The following is a 13,757-nucleotide window of genomic DNA, read 5'->3' on the forward strand; positions in this document are numbered from 1 at the left end:
TCAGGCTTAAAGTCTTGTCCTGAATGGCTTGGGGGAGACGAAATCCTCGAAAATGATATGACTGAATGATAGACATGAGGAAATCGTGATGGGACTTTGGGTGATGGTCCCGAAATGATGAAAGACAGGAGTTTTGATCAAGTCTCGTGGGTGAGACAAGATCAATCTTTGGAATGACTCAGGTTTAACCCTTAACCTGGATGGGACGAAGATATCTCAAGATAACCTAAATGGGGAAATGAACATATGAGGACCTCGATGGGGCATTTTGAGAGAAACACCTCGTGAGATGAAATTTCAAGCATGATCCTTTCCTGGATGGATGTACAGAGAGTGTGGATTCCCTTGTGGGGGGGAACAACCATGATGGGGCGGGAGGATTACCTCGCTGAAACGAGGTTCAGGTTTAACCAAAACCTAAAAGAAAGGAAGATATCTCGTGGAACGAGATTCAGGCTTCACCCTTATCCTGAAAGGGACGACCATACAGAATCCTCGAACGAGGAGGCCGTGGTGGGACAACAAATGCATCGCAAAAGCGAGATTCAAGTTTTACCCTTGACCTGAGTGGGGGGAATTGCACGAAGTCCTCAAATGAAGGAACCGTGGAAGGACTAGAAAGGATATCTAGTCGAAATGAGACTCAGGTTTAATCATAACCTGAATGGAAGGTACCTCTCAGAGCGAGGTTCAGGCTTAACCCTTAACCTGAAAGGGACGACCATACGGAATCCTCGGATGAAGAAACCATAATGGGACCTTCGGCATTTGGACGAACAAATTCAGAAGGGGTTTGCGAGAAGAGAAAAATAAGAGATTCCCTAAAGCTTGAAAAGGGGATGATCTGGGGCGTCTCATTGTTGAGACTAAATCAGCTTTCTAAAAATAGACGGCCTCTCGCAGAAGGTTTTTGGGCTATACCTCGAGGAGTGAGGCAACAGGTTTAATCCTTAGCCTGAATGGATACAGGATCCTCAGAGAGCGGGGAAACTGTGATGGGACCTCTAGACTTTGCACAACAAGTCCGAGAGGGGTTTTTGCAAAAGGATGAAAATGGGAGTCCCTGAAACTTGAAAAGGGGTTGTTCTTGGGCGCCTCATTGCTGAGACTGAAAATAGCTTTTGACAATAACGGGTCTTTTGCAAAAAAGTTCAGGTTTAACCCTTATCCTGAGCGGGAACTGTCTATGGCGGGACAGTGGGGAACACAGGAAAGTGTGCAAATCTGAGAGCGCTCAGATCAGACGGAAGGAAAGAACTTTTCAGTCCTAAGGAGGGATGACGTCAGGATATGTCAAAACGAACATCAAGTTCATACTTTATTTTGGGACAATGAGAAAATATCGCCAATAAGATGTCAAAATTGTAGTTGATTCAGCATGATTGAATTGTGTATGAAAAATATCACCTCTTTCTACCTAGAGTATTAGCTTCAATTGGGCTAACTCTGTAGAATCAAGAGTCAAATTCAAAGTTTGTTGTTGTTGAGCTTCTTTAAGGAAGATATCAATTTCCTTGATATGAAAAGGAGAGGAAATATTCTTAGCCTCATAAAAGCAATTGAGTGAAAAGATATTGATAAAAAAAATTCACATAGATAAAGATGGTTCCTAGCAGTTTTGGGCAGTTTGATATCCTGGGCATTTCCCATGATGATCTTTTTTTTTTTTGCACTCTTTTGAACCATGGAGCTTTCTTGGGTTCTTTCACATCATCCTTCATTTTGGAGATGTCCTGACTCTTCTCTCTTTTTCGAGGAAGGGTACGTCGCAAACTCCTTCATCTTGGAGATGCTCCGATCCTTCTTTTTCTTTCTCAGGAATTATGCTTGATGATATAGGTTCATTAGGTTGAAATCTCTGGATGATAGCAGAAATCAAATATCTTTTAGGGTTTGTCGGTAGGTTCACCGCATCCGCCTTCATCTCGACGGTGATCTGAACTATCCCTGGAAAGATCCATCACAAACTCCGTCATCTTGGAGATGTTTCAAATCTTCTTTGGCCTCGGGGGTCTACTCGCTTAATTCGCCTTCATCTTGACGACAATTGAGAGATCCCTTTTGCGGATATTTGATTGCAGCTTAGCTTGGATGACTGAGGAGATATGGATTGGGTAGGTTCTTTTTACTGCCCAGGATATTTCCACTGTCTTACTACCAGAAGAATGATCTTTAGGAATGTGTCATAGCTATGATCAATATCAACTCATTTATGGCTTTTCAACATCATTGAATTTTTCCTTTGCTGGTCATATCGAAGATTTTTCTTCATCCTCTTGGTTGACCAACAGAAAAAGCTTGAATTTTGTTCTCATTTCGCCAAAGTCTTGCTCTTTTGAAGATGATACTAAAGGTAGTTTGAGATAATTCTTTGTGCGATGAAAGCTTTGAGACCAACAAATGACTTTTGATAATAAATTGGCAATGTACTCTAGAAATTCTTGATGAAAGAAATTGCTCGATATCGACTTGACACGTCCGTGACAATTTTCCTCTCTTTTTCTCCAAAAAGAGAGACTCAGGCTTAAGCCCTTACCTGAATGAGAAGTTGGAAATACTCCTCTCTTCCCTGAAAGAGGAGGTGTTTGCAAAACAGAACTTTCAAAGAAAAATTAAGTTTTCGTCAAAACTCCATATCTCTAGGCTTCTCTTATGGAAAGGCGGCCAAAAAACAAAGTTGAGAAAGTATCACAGAGGAACGATTCCATCACACTCTCCCTAGAAGAGGGTCCTCTATGAAAGAGTTGGCCAAAGATGAGAAAAATGGGGGCCACAAAAAGAAATGAGCTTCCGTCGAAACTCTCCCTGGAAAGGGGTTCTTTTGTGTAAAGTTGGTTGTTGTTTTGCAAACTGCTCACGAAGAAAAACGAGTCCCTTCAAACTCTCCCTGGAAGAGGGTTCTTGCGAACGAAAGATGGTTGCATGCGAAAGGAGCGAGCTCCCTCGAACTCTCCCTGAAGAGGGTCCTTCGCAAGAGAAAAAGATTGATTTTTGATAAAATGATGACTTGGAGGTCGAAATTGAGAATTTAGAGCTTGAATGATGAGGATTGGTTAGTACAAAGACTGAACCGGGAGGGCTTACTGATCAGTCCGCCAGACACTAGCATGAGTGCTAGATGTACCAGCACGAGCACTGGATTTCAAAATGCCCCAGTACGAGCACTGGGTTTTCAAAAAATGCACCCCAGTACACTGGGTTTTCGAGAGATGTACCCCAGTACGAGCACTGGGTTTTCGAAAAATGCACCCCAGTACACTGAGTTTTCGAAAATGCGTACCAGCACAAGCACTGGATTTTTCAACGGAGATTTGAACAGGAGATCGACATTCTAAGATGCTTGAGAATTGAATAAGAATGATTGCCGGTGCTTCAGGATTATCCCTCATCCTGAAGGGGAAATTCAAGGAGGACTCCGATTCAAATGCGAGCATTAGATTGACAAGGAGATTCAAGACAGAATTTTGAGAAAAGTGAGGATGTACAAAGGTGAAAATCCAAGTCGGGACTCAGTTTTTCAAATATAAGAAATGGGTGAGAATTGAGTTTGAAAAACTCGAATTCTCAACACAACAATTTATCCAATACGAGCATTGGATTCAGAAGGAAGTTCAAGTCGGAACTTGAGACTTCCAAAATAAGAGTATACAAAAAGGGGAAAATCCGAGTTGGAACCCGGTTTTCAAATATAAGAAATGAGTGAGAATTGAGTTTGGAAAAACTCGAATTCTCAAAACAATGATTTGTCCAACACGAGCATTGGATTCAAAAGGAAGTTCAAGTCGGAACTTGAGACTTCAAAAATAAGAATATACAAAAAGGAAAATTCGAGTCGGAACCCGGTTGTGTTTTTTTTTTTAAATAAGTGAGAATTGAGTTTGGAAAAACTCGAATTCTCAAAACAATGATTTGTTCAACACGAGCATTGGATTCAAAAGGAAGTTCAAGTCGGAACTTGAGACTTCAAAAATAAGAACATACAAAAGGGAAAATCCGAGTCGGAACCCGGTTTTTTAAATATAAGAAAATGAAATGAGAATTGAGCTTGAAAACTCAAATTCTCAAAGCAACGATTTGTCCAACACGAGCATTGGATTCAAAAGGAAGTTCAAGTCGGAACTTGAGACTTCAAAAAATAAGAGTATACAAAAAGGAAAATCCGAGTCGGAACCCGGTTTTTTAAATATAAGAAAATGAAATGAGAATTGAGCTTGAAAACTCAAATTCTCAAAGCAACGATTTGTCCAACACGAGCATTGGATTCAAATGGAAGTTCAAGTCGGAACTTGAGACTTCAAAAAATAAGAGTATATAAAAAGGAAAATCCGAGTCGGAACCCGGTTTTTTAAATATAAGAAAATGAAATGAGAATTGAGCTTGAAAACTCAAATTCTCAAAGCAACGATTTGTCCAACACGAGCATTGGATTCAAAAGAAAGTTCAAGTCGGAACTTGAGACTTCAAAAAAATAAGAACATACAAAAGGGAAAATCCGAGTCGAAACCCGGTTTTTTAAATATAAGAAAATGAAATGAGAATTGAGCTTGAAAACTCAAATTCTCAAAGCAACGATTTGTCTAACACGAGCATTGGATTCAAAAGGAAGTTCAAGTCGGAACTTGAGACTTCAAAAAATAAGAGTATACAAAAAGGAAAATCCGAGTCGAAACCCGGTTTTTTAAATATAAGAAAATGAAATGAGAATTGAGCTTGAAAACTCAAATTCTCAAAGCAACGATTTGTCCAACACGAGCATTGGATTCAAAAGAAAGTTCAAGTCGGAGCTTGAGACTTCAAAAAATAAGAGTATACAAAAAGGAAAATCCGAGTCGGAACCCGGTTTTTAAGAAAGATAATGGAAAAACGAAATCTTGAGCCGGAACTCAGATGGGAAGGAAACGATTCCAACCCAGAAGTCGGAACTCGAAGGATCGACAGAAGCATGGATAGATTTTGATGATGAAGATGAGAGGTTTATTCGGGATCCTTGACCAAAAGTGGCCAAAGACCAGAATTTATTTATGATGAGTTAAGTATTTTTCTCTATCCTGAGGGAACATAGAACAAAATTTGAGGTGAATTGAAGAATTTATGGGAAATCATTCAGGTTTTATCCCTTAACCTGAAGAAGAATAAAATTTATAAAGATGGAGAAGAATTTATTGAAAATTTATTTTTGAAAAGGAATTTTTACGGGTAGCAGCGATGCTCCTATGAGGGGTATCAGGATTATCCCCCATCCTGGATGGGAACACCTCGGACAACGAGGGTCAGGGTTTTCCCTTAACCTGAGGGAAAAAAAAAAAGAATACCTCATTGAAAAGAGGCATCAAGTTTATCCCTTAACCTGAAGGGTTTTTTTTTTTTTTTAAGATAAAGGAATAAACTTAATGAAATTTGACAAATTGATAAAATTGACAATAAATTGATAAGATTTGATTAGATAAAAAACTGTAATGAACGCAATTTAATAACAATAACCAAGTTATCAAAGAGTTGGTAAGATTTTTAGAAAAGGATTCGTTTGATCCTGCCTGTATCATGATGAAGGAAGATAAGTATAGATCAAAAAATGCCCCAGTATCAAGGGAGAAGAATGTGAGAAGAATATTGCTTTATTTGAAAAGACTATCGAGGAATACAAAAAGGCTATGATGAACAATTCAAGTGTAAAATCTTTTCAAATGCAAAGCATTAATAGGATCGGGCAGTTCTACTCCATCCGCGTTAATCAGACGATATGAATTGTGAGGCAACGCTTCCTTAACCACATAAGGGCCTTCCCAATTGGGTGACCACTTGCCCTTCGGCCGATGCTTGAGATGAGCTGTCGATCTGAGCACAAGATCATTGACTCAGAATCTTCTCTCAATAACTGATTTGGCGTAGTGTCGAGCTATCCTCTGATGATAGGCCTGAGCGTGCTCCGCTGCCTTGAGCCTTTTTTCATGTAATAGATCAAGTTGTACCAACCTCTGCTGCTGATACTGATCAAGCGGAAGCTCGATGAGCGATGCGAACTTGAGTGCAGGCTTCTGAACGTGGAGAAGTAACACTACCTCAGTCCCATAAACGAGTTCTGAAGGAGTAGCATTGGTTGGAGTCCGAATGGTGGTTCGGTACGCCCAAAGTGCATCATGCATCTTCTCGTGCCAATCACGGCATGTCTCCACTGTTCTTTCCAGAATGCGGATTAAAATCTTGTTGGTGGCCTCAGCCTGGCCATTCCCTTGAGGATAGTAGGGAGCTGAGAAATGGTGATGAATCCTGAACTTCGAGCAGAAAGTCTTCATCTTCTCATTTTTGAAATGGCTGCCATTGTCTGACACAATATCATGTGGGACGCCAAAGCGGCAAAGAAGATTTTTATGGATAAACGAAACCACATGTCGGCCTTCTATTGTTCGCAGAGTGACAACTTCGACCCATTTGGTGAAGTATTCTGTAGCTGCGAGGAAATATTGGTGGCCATTAGAAGCCGAAGGAGTGATCGGACCAACTACGTCAAAGGCCCACATCGAAAAGGGCCAGGGAGAGACCACGGATTGCAAGTATGTGGCTGGCGCATGAATGGAAGGTGTGTGTATTTGACATTTGACGCACTTCCTTACAAATTGATGGCAATCCTGCTGCATGGTTTTCCAATAATATCCCGCCCGGATAATCTTCTTGACGAGTGTTTGGTAGCCGACGTGACCACCATAAATTCCTTCGTGTGCTTCTTGGACAATTTCTATGGCTTCATCTTTATCTAAGCATCTGGCGTACTCAGAACTGAACCCACGACGGTAGAGAATATTGGCAAAGATAAAATAACGGGCTGACATGCGCTGAATCGCGTGTTGCTCCTTTCTTGGCATTTCCGCTGAAAATTTACCAGTTTCAATGAAGTTTTTGATTTCTTGGTACCATGGCTTCTCTTTCTGAGTGACTTGACTCACTTGCTCAACTGGAATATAGGCAGGTTGATCAAGTCTGCCGATCTCGAAGGAACGACAGGATTCACTATCTTTAAAAGACAAAATAGAGCCTAAGCAGGCTAGGCCATCGGCTATGTGATTGTATTCTCTCTTGACATGGTTGAGCTGAAACTCTTCAAGGTTGCCTATGAGAGCTAAGGCGATCTTTTGATAAGGGATCAACTTCGAATCCTTGACTTGCCATTCAGCATTAACTTGACTGACAACAAGTAATGAGTCGCCGAAGGCGTGTACTCTCTTGACATCAAAGTCTTGCAAAATCTTGAGGCCTTGTATTAGAGCTTCATACTCGGCCATGTTATGAGTACATTGGAAGTCGAGTTTGAGGGAATAAGGGAGCATCTTCTTTTCGGGAGTGGTCAACAAGATCCCAATCCCTATGCCAGACATATTCCTGGCTCCATCAAAGAATAGCGTTCAGACTGGAGATTCCTGAATATTGCAAATTTGATCGTCAGGAAAATCATCTTCCGCTTTGATCTCTTCAGTCAACGGAAAATCTGTCAACTGATCTGCGATGGACTGACCCTTGACTGACTTCTGAGAAACATATTCCAAATCGTACTGCATCAGGAGGACTTGCCATTTTGCAATCCGTCCCGTGAGGAAAGGCTGCTCAAGGATGTACTTGAGAGGGTTAAGTCTTGACAAAAATTTGATCTCTGAGGCCATCAGATAATGTCTCAGCTTCTGACACATCCATACTAAGGCTAGACATGTCTTTTTCATCTGAGAATATCTCTTCTCATAATCGATGAAAGTCTTGCTGATGTAGTAGATAGCATGCTCAATCTGGCTGCCTTCCTTGTACTGTGCGAGAAATCCGCCACAAGCATTATGGTTGACGGAAATATATAAAAGGAGCGGCTTTCCAAGTTCTGGTGGCTTCAGAACGGGTGGATTGAGAAGATACTGCTTGATGCGCTCAAATGAGAGCTGACATTCTGGTCCCCACTCAAACTTTACTTCTTTTCTCAGTAAGTGGTTGAAGGGCTCGCATCTCATGGCTAAATTGGAGATAAAGCGACGGATAGACTGAATGCGACCCTGAAGGCTTCGCAGCTCTTTAAGATTAGTGGGAGGCGACATATCAATGATCGCCTTTGCCTTGGCGGGATCTACTTCTATGTCTTTCTTACTGATCATGTCGCCAAGCAACTTGCCTGATTCCACTCCGAAGACGCATTTCTGTGGATTAAGCCTCAACTTGTAGAGAATAAGTCTTTCAAAGACTTGGCCGAGAGCATCAAGATGATCTTCTCCTTCTTTTGATTTGACCAGGATGTCATCCACATAGGCATCCATGTTCTTGTGCATTTGGTCATGAAAGATCACTGTCATAGCCCTCTGATAGGTTGCCCCAGCATTCTTGAGTCCAAACGGCATGACTGTATAGCAAAAGGTACCCCAAGGCGTGGTAAAGAAAGTTTTGGATTGGTCACGAGCGGCCAATTTGATCTGATTATAGCCTGAGTATCCGTCCATGAAGGAGAACATGGCATGGCCTGCCGTGCTATCGATCAGAAGATCGATGTTGGGGAGTGGATAATCATCCTTTGGGGTGGCTTTGTTCAGATCTCTGAAATCAATACAAATCCGAACTTTTCCATTCTTTTTGAGAACTGCCACAATATTTGCCAACCAGTCTGGATATTCAATGGTCCGGATGAATCCTGCTTTTAACAACTATTCAAGTCCTTCTTTAACTTGCGGTGCCATTCGAGGATCCATTTTTCTGAGTTTCTGCTTGATTGGTTTGCAATCTGTCTTCAACACAAGGCGATGCTCGACTAACTTGGAGTCTAAGCCTGGCATATCCTCATAAGTCCAAGCGAAGACTTCCTGATGCTTTTTGAGAAAATGGACGAGCCTTTCCTTCTCATCCGAATTCAGACTGGAACCAATTTTGAGGATTTTCGGATCATCTTCCGAACCGATGTTGACATCCTTTGTCGGGTCTTGAACCAATGGTGATGGTTCATCCTGCTTCTGAATATTGGCAAATTCTGGCAAATCCTAAATTGCTGAGTCGAAATCTGCCAACTCTTCGACCTGTTCTGCCACTTTGTCAACTTCTGCCCCTGCCTTTGCCTTGCAGATTCTGGCTGGTTTGGATTTATTTTGAAAAAAAAACTGGTATTGATCACGAGCTTTTTGAGCGATTCAGGAGCCATGATTCCGGTAATCCTGTGAGCGCAAAGAAGGTTTTTGAGAAAAAGGGTAAAATGTTCGGAAAACAGCCTTTTGTACAGAAACAAGGATTGACAAAATAGACAAGTATATAAGTAAGGAATTCGTGTGCACCAAGATGAACAGAGAGAACAAACTTTTCATTGATTAAGTAAACTTTGATATTTACAAGTGATTTGTTTGAAGGAAAGAAAGAAACCAGGGCGGATCTTGCCCTTACAAGATGACAGAAAGAAAGGAAAAGGCAGAAAACACTGGCATTGTCTTTTTTTATTGGGCTCCTTTGACGAAAGTGGTCTTTCTGCCGGATGACTGACCTGTGAAACCCAAGCCTGTACCGGTGACATGCTGAGCGGGGACGATCGGCTCCAGGATGTCGTCTTCATCTTTGCCCAGGCCCCTGAAGGGCTGATAACCGTGCTTCATCAGAAGATCAAACCCTTTCTTAGCTTTCGAGAATTGAGGAAACAGAGGGTGATCTTTGAATGAAGTGCAATCGAGGCGTCCTCCTAGCTTGAAGAAGCGAGGTCCCTGCCACTGAACTACTGCGGTGACATTTTCTGTCGGCTGGACTTCTTTCAGATTTAGCATATCCAGGCTTTCACTTAGATTGATCTCGTCGATTTCCCTAATGCTCGGGATGTCGGTAGTGAAAGTAGGACGGGGGATCATTGGCTGTGGGAGTCGTTCCTCCGGGTCCTCTCCTAGGACCGTGGTGATCATGCCTCCTTTCGACCATTTTACGCACTGGTGCAAAGTTGACAGGACAGCATTGGCATTGTGAATCCAAGTGCGCGCTAAGTAGCAGATTGTATGTAGGTGGCACATTGACCACGTGGAAGAGGACAGTATGCACCGAATAGTTGATGAAGATTTCAAGAAATATCTTCCCCCTGGCTGTCTGCCCGTGGTTGTCAAAACCATAGATCGTGATCGGGTCCGGGGTATATTCCTCTTCTTTTAAACCCAACGCCTTGGCTGTCATCTCCGGACAGATATTGAGGTTGTTGCCCCCATCGACGAGCATATGAGGGACCGTCATGCCCCTGGTTCGCACCACTATGTAAAGAGCGTTATTATGAAAGGAATGAGGTTTTGGCAAATCCTCATCCGAGAATGTAATCGGTGCATTCGTCATTGCTTGATTGACGATCTGAGCCATGTCTTGCGGTGTGGTGCTAGGCTTGACTTTGATCTTTCTGAGAAGATCTTCTAGCACTTGCTGGTGCTCAGGTGAAGCGTGGGTCAGGTCCAGGATGGAAATGTTTGATAAAGCAGTAATCGGCTTCTGAACTGACCCTGAAGCCTCTTCTTTCTTCGAAGCTGCCTTGATAAAGCGCTTCGGGATTCTGGGGATTATCTTGGCAATTTCTGTCGTTGTCTTTGTTGGTTTGCCGGAAAACGCAGTGACATCCGCTTGGCGGAAGACTGTGCTTGGCGAAGGACTAGGACCTGATGTTGATCCTGAATATCCTGTTTAGAACATGGTTGGATGCTACCTTGAAGAGAGAATGCCTGCTCCGTGATGACCGAAGCTGAGTGCTTGGGAAATGGCTTGGACAAAATTTCTGGTTGTTCTTCTTCATCCTCTATTAACAGGTTCTTGTCGATGCAATCCTGGATGATGTTTTTAAGGACAAAACAATGCTCTGTGTCATGTCCCACAGTCCAGTGAAATTTGCAGAACTTGTCAGTCCACTTTCCCATAGTGACCGAAGGATCTGCTACCTTGGGGAGTTTTATCATTCCCTTGGACATCATATATTCCAAGATGTCTTCGCGGGACTGTTCCAGGGCAGTGAACTCTCGGTCGTAACTCCAACCCTCATGCTTCGGCTTTTCTGACTGCTTTGCTTCTGGCTGAGGTGCTGACTGAGCAGGCTGTTGCTTGACAAATTTTCCCTTCTGAGCTGCAGAGTTTGTCCTTTCGGCCCTGGAATGCCCTGCATTCTTATTGCGATTCTTCTTGCTCTTCTTGCTGTCAGAACTGTTGTTGCCCTGATTTGACAATTCTGCGGCATAGGCGACGTGCGCCTTTTTCTTTTGGTCAGGATTTCCTCTGACAAAAGGATATCCTTTGTACAGACCATTGTCTAAGCCAGTCTCGAGCCATTCGGCTCTCTCAATTAGCTTGATGTATGATTTGGCGGGCGAAGTGGAAATGAGGTTCCTCAGAGGCTGGGCGAAATTATTCAGAATAATCTGCAGAGCGTGCTCCTCTGGGATGGGAACCTTCATTCTGTTACAAGTGCTTCTCCACCTGTGGATAAATTCGCTGGCTTTCTCATTCTCCATCTGTTTTAAATTGTATAGATGATTGAGGGTTGGTGAGGCTTCGACATTAAACATGAAGCGCTCAATGAACAAGTTCACGACCTTATCGAACTCTCTTAGTTCGATAGGATTAATGTGGTATGCATACCACCTGGCTGCTACCCCTTCTAAGCTGCAAGGAAAGCAAATGAATAACGCCCGATTGTCTTTCCTGAAACGGCCGCATTCAGCATAGAAAGTGGCCAAATGAGCCTTGGGGTTGTTTGTTCCGTCAAATTTAAGGAACTTGCGAGGGAGGTTTTCCATATTGTCATCCCCATCCAGACCATGATAAAAATCTTCGCCAGAGTAGGTCTGCTTGCCCTTGCTTTTAGCCTGGATATCTTTGATAGCCCGATTCATTTCTTTCATCTGCTCTTGCATCGGATCATTAACCGGAATGGGCTTGTTTATCGATTCGGGTTCTGCAGCGGTCTTTGTAAATTGCGGCGGAGGATTCTGATGATAAACAAACTGCTCTTCCTCTTCTGATTCCTCTTCTACTGACTCTGTTTCTTCAGAAGTGGTGTCGGGCTGCACTTTCTTTCTAACAATCCTGACTGGTTTCTTTACAGCCTTCTTCTTTGGTTTGCTATTTGGAGCGACCTCCTTCTGACTGGCCTCGGCCTGCTTGGACATCATTTTGGTCATCATTCTTTTGAACAGGTTGTACATGGCGGGGTCTATATCATCTGCTTGATTCTGATTCTGCTCCCTGACCGATTTGGGAGAATCCATCCCTTCGGCCTCACTGTCGCTGTGTTGAGGAACTGTTTCTTTTTCTGCCCTTGTTACAACCATTTTGCCAATGCCAGTGATTTCCTGTGAAGGTGAAAGGAATGGTTAGGTTTTTTTTAGGAAATTTTTGAAAATGCGATTTTTGAGGAAAAGACATGAAAGAAGGAATTGATAGACATTTTAGATAAGTGATCCCATCACCAGGGATTGGGTCATCATAAATTTTTGCGATGATTGTGTCACCCTTTTATGGCAACAAAATGCACCTTATGACCTAGGCGAGGTCGTCCATCATGACGAGAGATAATCGAAGAAAGAATATATAAAAATGGGTCTCATCACTGGGGATGAATTTGTAACTACATGAAACAAAAATAAGATTTGGCCATAAAAAGCTTTTTATCGGAACAAAAGTTTGCATTTTCATTAATGACAAAATTTAAATACAAAGAGAAGGTGGGCAGATAGTTTGCCACCATTCTCGATACTCTGATGATACATTAGGACCGGGAAATATAGACAAAGGAATAAAAGAGTCCCAAGTGTATTTGGCGACGTGGTATGCTCCAGACCACTGATCTGACCGTAGATCGAACTCTGGCATGCGACCCGTCGGGAAGCGGGTGTTGACACGAATCTGCCGCTGCGAGAACTGTCGGAGACACCTCTCTGGCTAATAGTCGACACAGAAGAAAGGGCCGAGCAATTTGTAGCGCTTGTCACGAGCATAGGTGTATCGAGGAACGGTCTCTCTTCTGTTGAAGAAGTCCCAAACGATTTCCTCCTGGTGCAGTTTCTCGATCAAAGCTCGGCACTGAACGACTGACTTTGGCTGCTTACTGCTGAATCTGAAAGAACTGGCTTTTGACGGCACATGTCGCAGGAACCACGACTGCAAGGCATACGTGCATCCTTCCACCAAAATGGTTTTTCCGAGAGCGAAATGAGCTAAACCTCTGTAGAGAAAGGCTAGAGCTGCCATGGAAGCTGAAAGCTGACGAGTCTGCTTACTTCCCCATCTCCGGAAGAGTTGGGCGACTCTAATATCGATGAAATTCTGACCATCCTGAAAGAACGCCAATCCCACTGTGCATAGGACCATGGCGTGATGAATTCTTTCTTTTGCTGCTCGAGACAAGGTATCGACCTCTTCATAGGCTCCATACTTGTGATAGAGTTCGAACAGATCGATGAACTGACTTCCGTTGATCTCCGTGAGAGGCCAGGATCTGCTCCCTGTAGCTCTAGCCAATGCTTCTCGAACATCTATCCCTTTGACATTGATCAAGAATTGTTGTTCGACTGGATCATCTGGCTGACCAGCTGGTTCTGGCAATCCCATGATGTCACTGAACTCATCCATTAGCAAAGTCATCTCTCCCCATAGAAACCAAAACGTGCAGGTACGCGGATTTCACTGCTCTGCCATAGCTTGAATCAGACTGTCGTTGATGGTTCGCTTGCCAACTGTCGATGCCATCTCCAATCCACAATCATCCAAGTGGTCTGGGAACATACGCGAGAAGGCAGTGAACC

Source organism: Nuphar pumila, chromosome 12 (assembly GCF_984573655.1).
Source record: "Nuphar pumila chromosome 12, dmNupPumi1.hap1.1, whole genome shotgun sequence".
In the NCBI taxonomy this organism is placed as follows: domain Eukaryota; kingdom Viridiplantae; phylum Streptophyta; class Magnoliopsida; order Nymphaeales; family Nymphaeaceae; genus Nuphar; species Nuphar pumila.